The sequence below is a fragment of the Andrena cerasifolii genome, chromosome 14 (genome assembly GCF_050908995.1).
Source record: "Andrena cerasifolii isolate SP2316 chromosome 14, iyAndCera1_principal, whole genome shotgun sequence".
Classification (NCBI taxonomy): domain Eukaryota; kingdom Metazoa; phylum Arthropoda; class Insecta; order Hymenoptera; family Andrenidae; genus Andrena; species Andrena cerasifolii.
In genome coordinates this window covers 10,959,064-10,977,462 of record NC_135131.1, presented here as the reverse complement: position 1 = coordinate 10,977,462, position 18,399 = coordinate 10,959,064, and the positions used below count along the sequence as shown (strand labels likewise).

The window sequence follows — 18,399 nt, the reverse complement described above, 5'->3', positions numbered from 1 at the left end:
TTATTGTGAAATAGACCAAAGATACTTGCATAATTGTACTCGAATGCTACTATTAAGTTTCTTATACAGACATGTAAAGATATGAGTTTCGAACGTTCTTTTGACCATCACTGTAAGTGCAACTGCATTCAGGTCTTTTTCACAGGAAACACTTCTGTGGCTTGCGACATGTAATTTGAACATAATTCCACACTTTCTGCCGTTCTATTTTTGATAAACGAGCGCTATTTCTATCAAGTATATAAATTGAAAACACTAGTCGCGAGTTGCAGAAGTGCCCGCGCGAAAGGGGCTTTAATGCACCGCAGTGCATGCTGCCTGAAACGTTTTTTAATTACTACCTCTGCTGTGCAAGGATTCACAGAGTCCTAGGATTATACTTTAATACCCTGCGTTTACTGCACAAGAGCGTTACTTTCCTTTGGGACGAGGGGTTACTTTACCTGTGTGCATGTGCAAGAAAAAAGTTTCAAAAACTTCTGGGATGCAGCAACTGCACGTTGTACAACATTCGCACATATATCGTAAGTAACTTGTTCCTAAATTATTCAAAATTCCCAAGCACAGTGATAATAGCAAAAATACCAGACATGGAATCTCTAAGTATTTCTTCAAATATCAAACTTAAAATTGGTCCCCTGAAATATCAAACAGGTTTTAATATTTGCAGTATCTACTTTAGAAAATATCTATGATCTTTGGAGCACCGTTCTATTTGTGGTCCATTTGTCGAGATCGAATTGACCAGAAGATTACGCCACTCTTAATGCTTGATAAAATCATATCCTGTACTCGATCGATCGCGGAACGACCCGAGCGGGTGCTGGCGTAGTTGGCGCAGAGGTATCTGGGCTTGTGATCGCGCGAAACGAAGGAACGAATTGCGTTTTCCCTCATTTTACAAGGCGAGGCAAGGAATAATAGTCGATACGTATCAAAGAGTATGTACATGCATCGATCGCGGTGTTTCTTTTTCAATCCGAGTGCTGACGAAACAGGATGCAACAGCCGACAGACAGCGTGGGCGTAGGTTTCGCTCGTACTTTCTTGGGCGAAGATTTCGTTTAGAGATCCACAGGCGTTGCGGCGTGCATATAGAAATTTAATGATCGTGATCGATGTCGATTAATTGCGCACTAGTCGCGTGGCATGACACGTCCAGGTGAAAACGTGTACCAGCGCCTTAAACGGTTGTTAGGAAACCACGCGTGAATATAAAGCGGGGGCGGAGGAGCGTCCGACACGAAACTTCTATTTACACTTTCTTGAATATGAACGATACGGAACGAGCCGCTAAAACGTCTGGTATAGTGGGTTACGAGAGCGGAGCGGTGAAAACTGAAATTAATTTCAAGTTTAATCGCTTGGAAATTTAAACCTTTGGGAGTTCAATGCTGTGCAAGTTCCACCCCCTGCGAATTCAACGCATTTCAAATTCAATCCTTTCGCTAGTTCATCAAGATCTTTTGCAAGGTCGAAACTTTAGCAGTTCAATTATTGGGGAGCTCAATTCATTGAGAGTTCTACCCTTTGATAGTCCAATCCTTTAATAGCTCAACCCTTTATAAGTTTAACGCTTTGGGAGGGCAACCTTTGAGATTTCAATTCTTTGGGAGTTCAACCCTTCGAGAGGACAACCGTTTGAGAGTTTAGCCTTTTGAGAATTTACTCTTTTAGGAGTTCAAGCTTTTGGGAATGCAACCTTTCCAGAGTTCAACACTTTGAAGGTTCAGCCCTTTGAGAATTTAAACCATTGTGGATTCAACCCGTGGGAAGTTCAATCCTTTGCAAGTTCAAGCTGTTTCAAGTTCAACCCTTTGGCATTTTGCTGAACCCTGGAGCAGTTTAATCCTGCGAGAGTGCAGCCCATTACAAGTTTATGGCTTTGCAAAAGCAACTCGTATCAAATTTACCGAACGTTGCTCCACAGTGATCGAAACTGTAGTAGACTATGAAACTTAGAGATTACGGAATCGTGTACTTACGTATGTACATTGTAGGTACATACATTGGTTATGTATTTCAAGGAGAATGTATAAATTTGGTGTTTGCATCTACGTATACACAAATTCTGTGCATGACAAAGTTCCGTTTAATTGGAGTATCCATTGGGCGGTTTGTGGCTGTGCCCGCGGGTAAATAAACATATATATACAACCGTGTATACACGTGTTCATTAATTAATAACCAACATTTCTCGAATGTTTACGAGCAAAATTACAAGAACCCTTTTGATATTTTTAATTAACGAATTTCCCGGCGTGCAGCACGATTCACGTTGGTGGATGCAATATCGCGATTCGCTTGTATCATCGTAATTAGAAGGTTCCCGTTAATTTTCACTCGTATGTTATAAAAGTTTTTCCGATGTAGAAATCGAAATTCTTCTAGATTTTAAAATTTCATATTTACGACGATGTACAAATCTCACATTTATACAATCAGCCACCTAATTTCCAAATTCTATAAATTACTCGCTGTTGCACGATTTATGCAGCTTATTTTTACATATTTATCTATACATCTGGTTAAAGCAACAAAAACTCCTTGAAAACTCTAAAAAAAATTCCATCATCACATAGATAGATCTGAAATGCCCACTTTACAACTCGACCTTCACAGTCCCTGGATTTAATACCTATATTTTCATCTAGGAAATATTAAGTATTTTCCTCGAATGACACGAGGTCTTGCCACTAAATCCATTTGATATACCGTCTACCAGGTAACAAACAACTCTGTAACAACATTACACCACCACTGCCTACTATTCTACACCACGTCAATATATCCGCGAATCGCTGCAAGCGCGGGGGATATGCCTGCGCGTTTTATGCCAGCCTCTATTCCCAGCTCTGAGTGGGGTCGTTTAATTGAAAACTCCCCATAATCCCTGGATACCAAAGTTTTCGATGGCACTTGCATCGGTCTGCGCGCAGGGGATATCCGCAAGATATTTCGAGACTTTCGTACACAGAGGAGCTATAGATCTAGCCACTGCTCGAGAAATTTGAAATGGATTTAATGGGAGCTCTGAATGAAAAGGTACAGCTGCAGAGGAATACAGTTTCCATTTAATAATTTGGCTGGCATCTATACCACTAAGTGGACAGTATTTAAAATTTCAGATCTGAAAATGAATTTTTATTTCGATATCGTTGAAAGTAATTTGATTGTCCACTCAAAAGAAATCAACACCCAATATATGTTTTCCCATATCTTTATTATTGAACGTTTTAATATAGGTACTATACAAGTTTAAAATTGGATATAAATATTACGGTATTAAAGTTTTCCGACGTATCTGATGTCTGATTAATTTTGCCAAGATAATTGCTTGATTTATAACGGCTCGGAAGTCTCGTTTCCCCCGATTGCTCGATCAATGGTTCGTTAAATAATCTGACTGATTTTCTGGACAAGGTGGTGTTTACAAACACCATTCCTTGAAATATGAATCGTTAGCGGAAGTGTTCTAGAATAATTGGCTGCTATAAATACACCTGAGCGGATGTATTATAGGTTAAGGTTCATTAGGAAGCTTTAGCAGATTGTGGAGATAGAAGAGCGAGGAGTTTAATAATATCTTTGGTTGAACTTAACGAGGTTAAAGTAGCATCCAGTGTTTCCTTACTTTATTCATTGAGAATTCCAAATACAGCTCCGCGTGGACGCTTATAAAATGTCACGCAATTTGCATCAGAGCTCTGTGAGGCACTTGAAATAATTCAAATAACCAAAATACTAATTTAGGCACAAAAATAATTACGGAGTATCTACTTAAATTAACTAATCAACTATTTTAAGATCCAGTCTTAATATATGAATGAAGTATTCGGTAAAAATCCTACCAAAATAATATTAATATTTAAAAAGAAACTACATCGTACTTTCTTCAAAATAAAAATGAACACAAAATTCTGGTCAAACAATTAGCACTGAAATTGTAAATAGCTGTGCACATATTGAAGTAAAAACTTTTTTTTAAGAAAATTTTCATAAAAATTTGTACTGCTGAGCATAATTTTGAGTTCATATCTATTCCCAAGAAGCCTGAGGTACCTTTTATAAGAATTGATATATATTTTATTCTTTTACCAGAGTTTTACCAAATCCTTTATTTGTATATCGCGAATGGGTCTTAAAATAGTTTACTTTATTTTGAGGATGAACCACTTCTTAAGATATTAATATGTACTCGTACTTCAACATCCTCCGAGCGACATCCTTTTCGTATTTCAAGCAGCGTGCCTATTTTCACTGGCCCCAGATCTAGGTCGTTATAATTCGCTCTTAACGGCCACGTAAGTACGATCGTGCGTCGATTTTAATATGCATATAGCTTAATGTGCCAGACTGCTGGCTGGTCTATCGCCTTTGAGTCGCGTTTTGAATGAAAAGCAATACGCTCCGCTAACGAAGGGAAAGTTATGACGATTTTAGGTTGCTCGCGAGCCTGTGTGCGTCGACTCGTCTGTCGCTGGCATTTCGTGTGCCATTTTTTCGGTGGCCTCTACGTACGTGAGGAGTTCCAGTCGATTTCGTTTGTGGTTAATAGAATTTCTTTCCGGCGGCTCGTGTCAGTTATAAATGGGCCTAAATAAGGTACACTTTCAAATGTTACTTCGAGAATACGCGTTACTTGCACTCACTCCAAAATTCATTCACTCAAATTTCTATCCCGCGTTTTATCGTTTCAATATTCACACAGCTTTGCAGACTAACTGACGTGAGTTTTAGTTATGCCGAGTGCAGCGCATAATTAATATATTATTTACAGTAATACGAGTAATGGCATCGCGCTGCGTTGGAATCCTTAATGAAACATAGGGAGATGCAATTATGTTCCCACGATGCTTTTCAAATTCTACAGTAAATTTAAATTCTATTACTTTTATTCATGCAACAAGAGCTTCACTTGAAACTTCCAACAATTTACTGCACATCCCATCGAATACAATTGTAATTAAAATCAGACTTCGCAACAGCAGCTTCAGGTACTCTTACCAGAAACAATCACCTAAACCATTACCCTTAAGCCCTTTCCACGCGGGACGTTATTACAATATTTATTTGGTTGCAATAAACTCAATTGCTATATTTTAAATAGACATTATTTATTAAATTAAGAACTGACATGAAACCGAGTAGAAACTAAAAATTATACTTCTTTTTAATAATTCCTCCTTGCAAAAAAAAATTCTTTTTATAAAAAGAGTAACGTTGCTTAACAATGTATAGTCTAAGGGAAAAAACTCTAGGAAAACTCTCGGAATTATTAACACGAGACTAAGTATTCTTAGAAAGTAGTATTTCAAATACTTTCACGTATAAAAAATAAAACTGAAACCTCGATCGCCTCGATACCAAAAATCCCTGGGCAACAAATCGTTAAGCTAAATCTTCCAATCGCTGTTGCGTGCGGAATCAAGGCCCCATGCGATGACAACCCGCACAGCTCGCCTGTGCGCGATACACCAGTCACGGACCGCAGAAGTGTGACGCGCGGAATGGCCCTTACACCGCAGGAAGTGTTCTAGGGGAATCTGGGGGAGGCGATTGATCGTGCCCGTTGCTCGTTCGCGTAAACGCGCTGCGTTGCAAAAAACTTTCCCCGCTTTAAGAGGCAGCAGCAATTTCTCGGGGCCTGCCCCACCGCGGCTTTCGCGGTTGCAGTTTCTAAGCACGGCCGTCGCCCAGCTGAATTTCCACGAGCGTCGGCGGGGAAAAACTCGCGCTGATCGCGAGCAGCACGTAACTGCGTTAACGAGCACGCGACTAGAACGCTCGCGCGTTCCCAGGCCCTTGTTCCCCGCTGAATGGGGGCCCTCCCCCTCGCGACGCGTTTCAATGCTGCGCAAGCTTTATTTACGACAGCGGGACCGTCGCGACTTTTTAATTATTTCGAGGGCGCGAAACAAACGTTTTCGTGCGCGCCTCTAAGTAGAATGAATGGCCTACACTCTGCTCGCCACTTCAACGAGAACCCACTTGGCGAATGGGCGAAGATGGTGATTATTAAATGAATGAAACGAAACGGCCGCTTATTTCTTCCGCCACGGAACGAGGCAGGCTAGATGAAAGGGGAGCTTTGCGATGCCTTTGGGCGAAGTGGGGGGTTCGAGTCGGGAAAGCTCGAGTATTCGATGCCGAGGGGTAGTTCGTTGAATAAAATGTGTGTTCCAGTTGATGATGGCTTCTGAATTGTAATTGTAGGCGTAGAAAGATTTGCTATTAGGCGTGACATGAAGATATTTTGTCTATTCTGTTATAGAGGGATGCAAGTAATGTAAATTCAAAAAGGGATAGAAATTTTGTATTTACTGGGGTTACTTTGCTGAGGTATTTTTTATATAAAATTTGACTACGTAATCTGATTTGAATTTTATTTGAAGAAATTATGCCCATTGTACAAGTAGATTTATCATTGCACATAGTCGAATGATACTTTGTGTATTTTTTAATGATATAGCCTGAATTTAAGTAGGAAGTGAGTTCACAGGGAATTTTCTTAAATAAAATTCATCACAACTACTTTCAATTTTAGTCCACAAAGGCTGCACCCAAATAGCAGAGAATTCTTTACAGATCCAGAAACTGCCACATTTCACTCTCGCTCTACAAACTCCAATTCAGCAGTCCAAACTGACGCACAAATTACATTTCACTTTGTACACCAAGGTGGACTAAAAAAATCTTACAACCTACAAACAATCGATTACGTGCCCTGACATAACTCATAAGCCTCATTATCCACAAAAATAGTTTGCACAAAGAATGGTGAGCCACTCTGCATACTAAACTTCTCCCTCCTCTCAGTCACCATTTCTTTCTTTCAAATTCCACGTTATCTCTTCTCCGGCGTCCTGTACTATTCGATCTTAAACGGCCAGTAAAGGCACCGCGCAAAAAGGATGGGAGAAATAACTCCGGATCGACGAACGCCGATCTTCGCCATGCCAATACGTATCCACCGTTTCCTGCATGACGTTCGATGACCATTCGTCAGCGTTCGGGGTGGTGACTTCAATTGCTTAATTAGACCAGCTCGGCACCGGTCGAGTGGGCATTCATCGAAAACCCGCGGCACAATCGAATTTCACCTAGAGCTCGTCAGCAAGTAGGTCGACGCACGTTCGAATTTTCGCCTCTCTCGCGCGTGCCCGATAAGCGAATCGTGTCTGTTCCTGTCAGAACTCAACGGGGAGTTAGTTATCGGATCAGACCGTGAGACGCGGGATTCTACGAAAAATATCGCCCTGGTAAAAAGGGCCTGCTCGATCGGTTGTCACGCCTCGTCGCGCCCATTCTTATCTCTGTCGAATACAGGGCGCTCCATAACTGGCGTTGATGCATTACTTGTTTCGTATTTCGCACAACGTAATGCATTTTACCGAAGGTCTATAGAGTAAGTAAAAAATCTACAAAAATTGAATTCATCATTTACGTTGTTTTACATCGCCTTCAATTCTTTTAAATTCTTAACTCACACTCTCATAAACATCGGCACAAATATTAGGATACCTACTCTGTATGGAATAATTCTGAAGAACTTTGCAAATTTATTGAAGAACTCTCCCTTACCTAACTTCATTTGGTATTTTAAATTAAAAGCAGTGAAAAGCATTCAGTCTATACAAAATATCAGATTTTCTGCAAATACAGCAGCTGTCCTAATACTTAAGGGCGGCAGTGTACATATAGTCGGGCAGCTACCATGAACCGAAATGGGCCCAGACACCAGCTCTTTGCGCTGGCCGTCCACGGATTGAGCCATGCCCCGGTGCGTCAAAGTGGATAAAAAAAACGGTCATAAACAGCAGGAAGTGATATAGGAAAGCGCAAACTCGGAGCCCGATAGGTCGCGGTCGACCTATCGATTCCACCCATTCGTATATTCCGAATGAACGGCCTCCATCGATGCGTTAATAATAACGCGCGGTTCGAATGGGTCTCGATGTATTCGCATGAATTCAAAACCTGCCGCTCTCGGTTTGTTTGCGACTGGATAGATTTATATAATACCGTGGGCATCGTCAGACGACTTCGCCGCGGCAGGAATAAACCCCTCCCTCCCTCCTTGATCGACAATTCCTATCGCGAGAAAAACCGTTTCCCGTTTTCTTAAGGGGCAGGGGGAGGGGGAAAGGGAAACGTTTCTTCCTTGAAGGATGCGCGCCATTGAAATTCGATTTAGATTCGATTCTAAATCCCTTTTCAAACCTCCCTCTTTCCAGCGGTTACAGGGGTACCCGTTATTTCCTGTTTGATGTAGTAACGAAGGGGAGGGGGGAATAAATATGAGCCGAAGGATGTGTGTGTTGGAAATTGGACGGTCGGTAGTGTTTATCCTTTGTAAGTTGAAGAGGCAGTGACGTTAATAGTTGGTGGGAATTTGGAGGTTATGTTTGAAAGGGGAGGAAATTGTGTTGATGTGGTATTTGAAATTTAGTGTTAATTGTGTGGTGATTCTAAGTTTGAGGATTGGGTGATGAAATTGTAAGGTTGCAGTCTTTGAAGTGATGTTAAGTTACTGTGCAGCTACATGTGCAAACGGGGCCTAATGAAGCGCCTGTAATAGTAGAATTTATTCCTGGGGTGTGTTACAGCGAAGTTCCACGTGTTTTTTAAGCCCCGTTCCCCCGTGTGCAACTCCCAGACTCTTTGAAGAGTGGTGCCATCGAAAAGGGATATTATTCAAGCGCCAGAAATGTATTTTTCTCCTCGAATTTGTAAAATGTTGTAATCAGAAGTGAAATTCAGCTGACATGTCAATTATTGTCGAGCACTTACGCTGCTTCGCATTGATTGCCTATTGGCCGTAATTGCGGGGCAATTAAGGGGACAAGCAGTAAAGAGCGGTCGATCGTTCTTTCAAAATGCATAATTACAATTTTGAACGTTGAACTTCTTTAAAAGAGTTGCTTCACACAATGTTTAGAAACCGAACGATTTTTTTTGCCAAAATGAATGGAAAGAAATCCAGTTTCAACATTAACATATTAAGATTGTGCCATTGATCCAGTTATTCCTATTCTAGGAACACTGATACGTCTCTATAATAATTGTAATCACAAAAAGCTAAAAATCGTACCTACAAGAAAATTTAGCAAAAAAATTTCTAAAAACCCTGTTCGACCGTAAGCAAAAGTTATCGAAGCCCCGGAACAGCTAAAGCCGCGAGCCACGGTCGATGAGAACGTGCCTTTAATTCCGTAGCAGCCGAAGCGAATTTTAAAAGAAATAAAAAATGTTGAAAAAATAGATGAAAAAATCGGGCAAAACAGCACCAGAAATTGCACGAGAACGAGAATTCGTGGAAAACTGTTCACCGGTCGTGCGCGTTGTTTTAGTTGGGGGATATCGGCGAACTCTTGGAAACGCACAGAAGGGGAATTTATTCCTCTCGCCCATAACGCGCATCGAACGCGTCGACGCGAATGATAATTAAGCCTCTATGAAGCCAAACTGATCAACTCGGTAAAATAAAAAAAAGCACTTGTCACGTGCTATGGTACAGAAACTCGAAAAAATTTACAGAAAAATGACCACTCTTGCTCCTGCCAAGCGGATTGCAAAGGTTTCACCAATTTGACTAAAATTTCGCGTGTAGTTTCCTTTTCACGTAAGAGCGTGACCATTTCAACTCTGCTATAGCCTTCGTTTCATTTATTAGCAACAACTTCCTTTTGTTTTTCTCCGTTTTAGAAGACTTCTCAAAGAAATGGAAACGCTAGTTGGTAAAAAAAGGACCCGAGGGATTTAGAACTAATTGAAAGTCACCAATCGTAGATGTACCTGATTAGAAATTAATTAAAATGTATACACATGACTGGCACATGTATACACATTACTGTATAGATTTTAATTAGTTTGCCAGTGTAATTTCGACGGTCAAAGGGCAGAACTTCGAAGCCCATTTTCTCCCAAAGTTTCCACTCCTGTTCCATGCGCTTATAGTATATAATTACTCACGCTGTGTACTAACTACTTGCAAAATTCAAACCAAATGGGTGCCTCGAGCCTCGCGGACTCCTCTTTTAAAAGGTCGCGATTGAAAGTATGGAATGCAGATGCGAGGTAAGAGAAGCGATAATAGAGGCTCTTCGGTAGCAGTTATACAGTTATAGTAGAATAGGGAGATAACAGTGTTCGCGTGAATTGTAGCCATTTATCTCGAGTGGATGGCGGAAGAAAAATAGGAAGGATGGAGAACAGGAAGTTCGGCGAAAGAATTCATTGCTCGGGGCGCGCGACGGACTCGCTCGATGATATTACAGTTCGAATATCGTAAATAGAAGACGCGAGCGAACCGGAAACTCTGTTCCCCGCCTTCGTGTATGGTCATCTAGGTTGCATCGCGAGTGTTACACATTTCGCCTCGCCTTGTCGCTCGCGTACGCGTGCCGGTTGCTCGATACGCGACCGAAAACGCTTGTGCTGCGTTTCCACCCGGTACGTATCGCTCTGTGTGTCTGTGCAGGTCTTCGAGGTACTTGAAATAGTAGATTGTATTGAAGTTTGAGTGAAATTGGAGAAGAAGTAAGTTTGTGGAGTAGAGGTGAAGGAAACTAGGCTGTTTGAAAATTTATATACTCGTAAGTGAATCAATGGAATTGGAGCAGATTGGACTTTACTGGAATTCTTTAAATTACTCAGGTGCAAGGAACCGCGGTTATTTGAAACTTTGGAATTTGAAAAGTTTTAGTGGAACTCAGCTTTAAATTTTCTATGAGAATGTGTATATTAAACACATACCACAGTTCCAAGTTGTTGCTGAAAACTAACAAAAATAACACAAATCGGAAAGTGGTAACTTTTTTGCCCGCTACTGTATGTACCTTAATATTTTTTAGAGCAAACGGAGAGTATGTACTTTACATACAGATTGTACTTTTATTTAAAATCTGGGTCTGTTTAAACGTGACGCCGTCTATATTTTGCAAACAGTTTAATTTCTTTTTCAACCGTTTCCCCTCATTAGAAATTACGAGCCAGTGTGGCAAAGCGAATCACAGTCGTTCGTTTTTGTTGAAACCGTATAAATTTCTACCAAATCGCACGCTCACTTCTGGTAATGTCCCTCGTTGAACGAACCGCACTCGCGCTCGCCGATTTGTCGCGGCCGCGTGAATGTCGAAACACTTTCCAGCGGACCACCATCCGCGGAAACACGAGAAATATGCACGTATCTAGCGCTCGCACCGAGATCTAACACACTTCCAAGAGTTTTCTCCAGCGCGATTAGGAAAAATCGCTCGGCGCGCGGAACTCGATCAATGAACTCTCGATTCCTATCCGTCTCTATCAGACCTCACGACGACCATAATTGGGTTGTACTGGCGCAGAAACGCTCCTCCTCCCTTCTTACAAAAACCTTCCACTTTATTTTTTCTTTTTTATTCTTTCGTCGACAATAATAGCATTGGTTTCTAAAATTCTTCTAAAATAAAATGTCTATCTAGTTTCCCTAGCACCGAGAGTGAGGGGTGATCTTTAAACACAGAAGCTTGAGCCAAGTTTAAGAACAATTTACTTTTTTCCATGTAGCAAATTAGGAATAAGTCATTAGTGAAGTTGTCATATTAAATTAATTTTAAAATTGCCTCGACTCTTTTAAATTAAAATATTTGACGATATTTCACGGAAAAGGCGGTAGAGTCTTGTTAACCTAGGGGCACTAAATTTCCAAATCCGCCCCTGACAATACTATTACACTGGAATTTAACATCGCAGAAAATTCTTCATGCATAAGATTACACACCTTTTATCACTCCAGAGGGACTAACCAATTATTAAAACTACTTAGTACAGAAACGAATCTCTGTTCTTCATTAAAAATCTCTTATTTTATAATCCGACAAAGTCCAAAGCAACTTATAACTTTTAATATTCATACCTACTCTCAAATTCTAATTTTATTAGGGGTATATTATTACAGAATTTATTTCTCTTCAACTCCACGCTTTAATCTCATTTCTATCAACAGAGTGAATTCAAAACCACGGTTTCCCTTTGTAGGATAAATAATTGATGAACCAAGACTTTATTTTTCTTAATCCACGTGTGTTTATTTGAACAACGAGTTGTTCAAGTAAACAGGGGTGGGAAATAGTACGAATGTGTGTGTTGAATTGGATACATGGTCGAATCAGGGTTGAAAGCAGCGGCATCGGAACGTAATGGGCGAAAATTGCCCTCGAAACAACGGACACGTACGTCGGGCGTAACAAATTGCACGGGGTAGTCTATAAACGTCTTTCAGATTGCCATTAGAACCGCGATATTCGCCGAGTGTAGCTGGAAAGTGCAATAACTGGAACCGCGTAAGGCGCACGTTATCTATGGAGATACTTTAAGACGAGTAGCCTCTATAGATGATGCTGCAGCTTTGGAAACAATTGACATAAGTAAGACAAAGTAACGCTGTACGCGTCTACTTCAAACGAGACCACGTCCTGCTCGAAGAATTATAGAGGGAAACGACTTGCAACGCGGACTATGTGTATTGTGTACGGAGGAAGTGCATGGTGCCCCATTTAAATCGATTCATGCGAATATCTTTGCAACTACTTGTGGTACCGAGAAATGTTTCGGACAGGAATTGAATAGTTTCCGGGAGAGCATAATTGCATGATAATAGTTTTCTTCTGGGCGAAAGTGTGGAGGAGATGTTTCCTACGTTTCTTTAAATGGAATTGAGGACTTTGCAGCAGGAGGGGTGCAGCTCCATATTTACCAACTCCAAGTAAATTAGAAAAAACTGTTTATAAAATTACTGCTTTGACAACTTTACTGTCAAAATATATTAGGGTATATGCGTCGAAAAGTCGCGTCATTAATTTTGGAATATTTCAATAGTGAAACTAAAATATTTTCTAAACTAGTAACTTAAAAATATTACAAAAACAAAGTACCTATAGATCTACAAAAACCTTTCAACTTCCTTTCGAAATATCTTTCAATATGATCAACAGCTTCGAAGACATTCAGCTATCCAGATTCCAGCAGCCCACCCACAATTCCTCACCACCTCACAGTTCACCCCAAAATTCTGCATAAACCACCTCCACTCTGCAGAACCTCCCTCTCCCACGCGTTCCAAAGCGCGCCTCCCCAGATCAACCCCAACGACCTCAAAAGCACATTCAAATCCCCAGTCAAAACCGTGATCACCGCGATGGGTCAAACACCCACTCCACAGAGTTCCTCCAAATTCCAAGTCCGGGACAGACCTTCCAGCTTCTCTGTGGATTCAGCTCCGAAGCTTTGCAGACACAGTGCGTACTTACTATTCGAGTTACTCTCAATGTCCACGTCCCCTGTCCCGGTGTGAATCTCTCAGTCCGGGGACCGCTGCTACCATCGGCCGGGTCGTCCAACGTTGAAAACCAAATTACCTGTCGAGGCTCGACGACGAACGACACACCGCGAATAAGTGGAACTCGCGCGCGCAATAACGTTGTGCGAACTCTCGCGATGGAGCGACTGTTTTTAACGAACGGTTCGAGAGGGACGGCACGGGCCCATCGGTCCCTCGAGAGTCTCGTCTGCTAGTCCGTGGGACTGGCGCGCACTGGCTGGCCAGCTTCTCTCGTGCTTTCCGCCGCGAAGTCGACGGCGTTTCCCCACCGTCGGCCGCGGCGATTCAGAGGAAGAAAGTAGGCTTCGGCTGACCCTTCTTATTCCGTGAATCGACTTCACTATTACTTGCCACGAAAACACCGAGACCTCCCGGTACGAATCGGATCGGGCGGCTTTCCACCTGCCGTGGAAAGTTATAGCACACATTGCGTTGGCGCATGCCACTCGTCACAGCGGTCGCCGCGCCGATTCCTCGGCGGTATAGTCCGACGTTTCCCAAATACCCTACCGAACTGGAATTTGGCGGAACTCCCAAACTCAACGGTTTTTGCTTCTTTTTGTGTACAGTGGGCTGACACCGCGCCCCGTTTTAAATTTTGCAATCGGGTGTATGTTTATCATTGAATAATTTATACTGGTTTTTAATATTTAAATTTTATTGGAAAATAACTTTTACTGGAATACTAAGCGTTGTATCGTGGAACACCAATTGGGGAACGCTGAGGCTAGTCGTTTCCAGTCGATCGAACGAGTTGGTCGTTTTCTGATCGTGCATCGATTGGACGAGGTTCGTTGACACTTTACTCGCAGGCCTGGAGGCACATGAGACTTCCGTACCCGAACTATATAATAGGGAGACAAGTGTTTGGATAAAGAAACTTTTGGATAATAGGCTTCACAATTTTACTGAGAATATGTCTATTTAAATAACTATGGCAGAGTAAAGTCTCTTAAGTATTTTGGAATTGTTTATTGTTCGAGTCTTCCGGCTTCATATTTTTATACGCAGAATTAGAAAAGAAAGTGTGTTTACATTTGGAAATAAAGTGCCTAGTTGTATTGTATTTACAAGAAAATTTAGTTTTAAGGAAATAGATTTTGTGGATATATTTAAATTTTGCAGAAATTTTTGCATGTGAGTAATCGTATAAGAGGCACTCTCTGTAGCAATTGCGTGCCTTGTTTATTATTTATTTCACAGTGGTATACTAAAAGCAATTAAATGTATAAGAATATTCTTAGATGTTTGCCTCCACATATTTGAGGATTAAGAGAGGCATGGCTGATATTATCATAAATCCTGCTTTTAAAAATGCCACTGAAAAGTAAAATTGAAACTAAACCTTAAAAAAGAAATTTACATTCACGGTCTTTGGAAACATTACCGAAATTATTTATGCACCGACCTATATAATGTAATCGCTTTCGATGGTGGGTTGCAGAGTGGCTCATCCGTGGTGACGCCACCTTGTTCCCCTTGATGGGTCGTTTAAGTCAGGAAAACGGCAAAAGGAAGAGCTGGGAGGAAGCTCCTTTCCAGCACATTGCTGCACTTGTGCAATCATTTTTCCGTGAAATGGTATCACGAGCAACAGAAACACGGCCAGCCCGATTACCCGGCGATTCAACACCGTTATGCGCGATCAGCCTCGATCCGCGATCATATTTTTCGTAATGCATCGCGTACCTTGCTCAACTGCTAATTATGTCAGCTCCCCAGCACGCCGGTGCTCGACTCGTTCCAGCGTCAGGAAAAACAGGAAGAAAGTTACGAGCGAGCCGGATCGACGGGGGAGAAGAAAAAAGGCTGCAAACCAGTTCGATCAGAAACTTTTTGGCTCTAACATCTGCAGATTCGTTAGATACATTCGCGCTCGAGTTCGAGTGCTCCGACTCTACGCTTTGTTTGAATTGTGGAGGGAGATCGTAGATTATTTATTTGTAGAGAGTTCTTTTTAGATATTATACAGAGTGGGACAAATCGTGTCTCTTGGCTGCTTGGAATTAGAGGAAAATCGTGGGGGATGAAAACGAATCTGTAATGTGAAGTTACTATTTTTTATAATAGAGAAATATATTTCTGGTTATATTAATCTACTCTTCTGACAGGGACGTTCGGCAACACGGTTTTGCGCCCGCACGTCTGCTCGCGGGCGGCCTAGAAGCGTATTCGAGAATCTTCTCGATGGTCGGCGTTTCTCGAAGCTTCTTTTCCTGCATGCTATAAGTTTTTGTATTTTGTAAATGTATGCTGAAATACCTCTGGATTAATCTGCTTTCATTTGTATAAATAGTTTATGTGTTATATTCTTTTTGCATACAAATAACACCTCTATTACAGAATTTGAAGTCCATTTTAGCAGTTTCCATTAATAAAATAGTTTCGTAAAGGCATATTTTAATTATTATTTACATACAGTTTAGACAGCTTTCAATTATTTAAACAAAACAGTAAAGTTTTTTGCAAATATCTCCCAGAACAAAGCCGACCGCCAAAAAGTTTAAAGAAAAATGTTCAGAATGATGACCTTGACAACAATAGCGATATTGACCTCATCGCGTGATACTTGTAACCGCAGTCTCATTTTGAACATCCCCAAACTCACATCGGTACGCTACTATGCTTTACGCGCCCGCAAGCGGGCGCGCGTGCCCCCGCCCTTGTCAGGTAAAACAGTCGACAGCGACGAGAAAAGCGAGGGCCCAGTTCATCGGCAAGTTTACCGTACTATCTTGTGCGTGAAATCTTGCTGTGCGTTATCCTGATGCGCACTAAAAAAATGTGCGTTAAACTGCATGTGTTCTAAATTGTATGTGCACTATAATCTGTGTCCTATTTTGATGTGCGCTAAATTGCATGTGTAATATCACACCGTGTAGTATTGATATGGAGATTTTCATCGATAGATTTAAGATGGAGAATTGTTGTTGTGGTCTAAGAAAAATTGTCTGGGAAAAATGGGGCGAGGAAAATGACTGAGGCAAAAATAAGGGTTCGTGAAAGTATAAATGCTTTGTTTTATTGGAAATCCTCTTTATTTTCTTATTGTTTCACAAAATCCTTTATTGCTGTCGCGTTTACATACTCTACAGAACGCAGCAGCTTAATGGGTTTTAATTAAAATGGTAAAATATAAGAAATATATGAAATTTGGTGCGGGGTGGTGGAATGGAGGAAGAAGCTAACTTAAGCGCCTAATTACTTCTCTGGCCGTCAAAGTTGATTGGAAACTTCTCTGCGCTGAAATGCCGTGGTAAGAAACTTCTCTCATCTGGCCCATCATCTGGGTGAATGAGCAGAAACGCATCAAAATTGAAAGCAAACTGCTATGTACCTTGTTGGTCCTAGAAATCAACGACGTCTCAACAAGATTACTTCAGAGTGCGTTCATCCCCTAAAAATGTAATTACCTCTATACTCAAAGCGACACGAGGATCACGAGTAACTTCCTTCATTCTTTAAGATATCATTCAATTTTATTCGAAATTTTATTTACCAATAATAAGTGGTCTTTGAGTAATGCTTTCACACAATTCACAAAATTATTGCCGCTATGTTTAAAATAACTTCTCATACCTGTAAAGTACAAATGTGACGATCCAAAAATCTCAACAAATCAATAATCTCAAAAACTTTTACTCAACTGAGGCATTACTAATAATTCTGAGACACCCTGTATTTCTTTCGACAAGTCCCACTTTCAATTAAATCTATTACTCAGAATTCTGGGTGAGCCAAAGTTGGATGAAAGATTGGTTACTTTACAGATCCTCTCGAGAATCGATAAACAACACGTGTGCATAGAGAGTTGCTCGCGAGCATGGAAGACGTGCAGGAAGTTGGACGGTAGTAGGAGAGGAAGGGCAGATTTGCAGGCGACCAGCATATGGGAGATAGGAAAAAGGGGGGCACGGGTTATGACATAATTGCTTAAGAAAGTTCGGAATGCGAATATACGGCGAGAGGCAGGAGTAGAAGTAGTTCACGCGCGTTTCGCAAAAGTTGCCCGCGCTAGCCTGGCTGCTGCGTTTATATCCTTTGCCAAGGATGCCGTTTTGCTCGTGTTTCCTTCGAAACGAAGCTGCATTGTAATTATACTTCACGACCTGGGAGCTTCGAAGCTCCGTGACCGTGATTTTTCCTCTCCAACTTCTGTGCGCATATTTTCCTTTCATCGTATTTCTCGCGTCACCCGTCGCTTTCCGGAAGAACGATTTTAAGAAATTTTAAGAAATTTTATTTGTGTGCTTGGTATATAGAGGAAATATTATAAGTGGGTATGCACCTATATGGCTAGAAATGTTGAATAAGTGACGTGGAACATGTGAAGTGTGGCGTGTGATGTGTGATTTGTGAACTGTGGTGTGTGAGCTGTGATGCAGGCCTAATACATGTGCAGCCCGGGAATTGTGCGGGACTGTGTGGGTACTTTGCGTAGTGTACAGAAATGGTATAAAAATACTACAGGAATAGTAACGAAATATTCCGAAAGTGGCGTTAAAATGATGATACTACAGGAATTGTATAGGAATAATGTAGGTGTAAGATAGGATAAATCTAGAAATAATACGTATAAATAGTGTGAATAATCTAAGCGATGTGTAAATACCGTAGATATTATGATCAGTGTCAACTAGTGAAAGAAGTGTGAACAGTATAGAATTTACAAATACTATAAACAGTGTGATTAATATAAATATTTCATTAGCAGATTAAATCCAAACTGTACTAAAAAAAAAGTACCAAAAAATAGGTACAATCTCCAGCAAGAGTTTTTTTATTTTACATACAAAGTCCTTTACCTTTTAATACACCTGCCACAGCTTTCCATTCTTACAAGCAAAGAACATACATACCTTATTGCAGGGAACATTATCAGTTTAAGAAACGATCTGATCACAACGTTGCAACACAATATGTTGTAACATACCCCTTCGGTCTTCCCTGTGCTGCACGATCAGTGTTCCCCGTAAACGCTCAATTATTACAAGAAAAATATTAACTTATGACTGTGTGAAAGTTACGTGCAATCG

At 41.0% G+C, this 18,399-nt stretch overlaps 1 protein-coding gene across 1 annotated transcript in view; it reads right to left on the bottom strand.

Moving 5' to 3' along the window:
• LOC143376302 (uncharacterized) overlaps nucleotides 1-13,587 on the bottom strand; it is a 31,307-nt gene extending 17,720 nt beyond the window's left edge. Inside the window, exon 1 of the mRNA XM_076826461.1 lies at nucleotides 13,293-13,587. The gene's annotated coding sequence lies outside the window, so the exon portion shown is untranslated. The remainder of the gene's footprint in view (nucleotides 1-13,292) is intronic.
• Nucleotides 13,588-18,399: the final 4,812 nt, after the last annotated feature.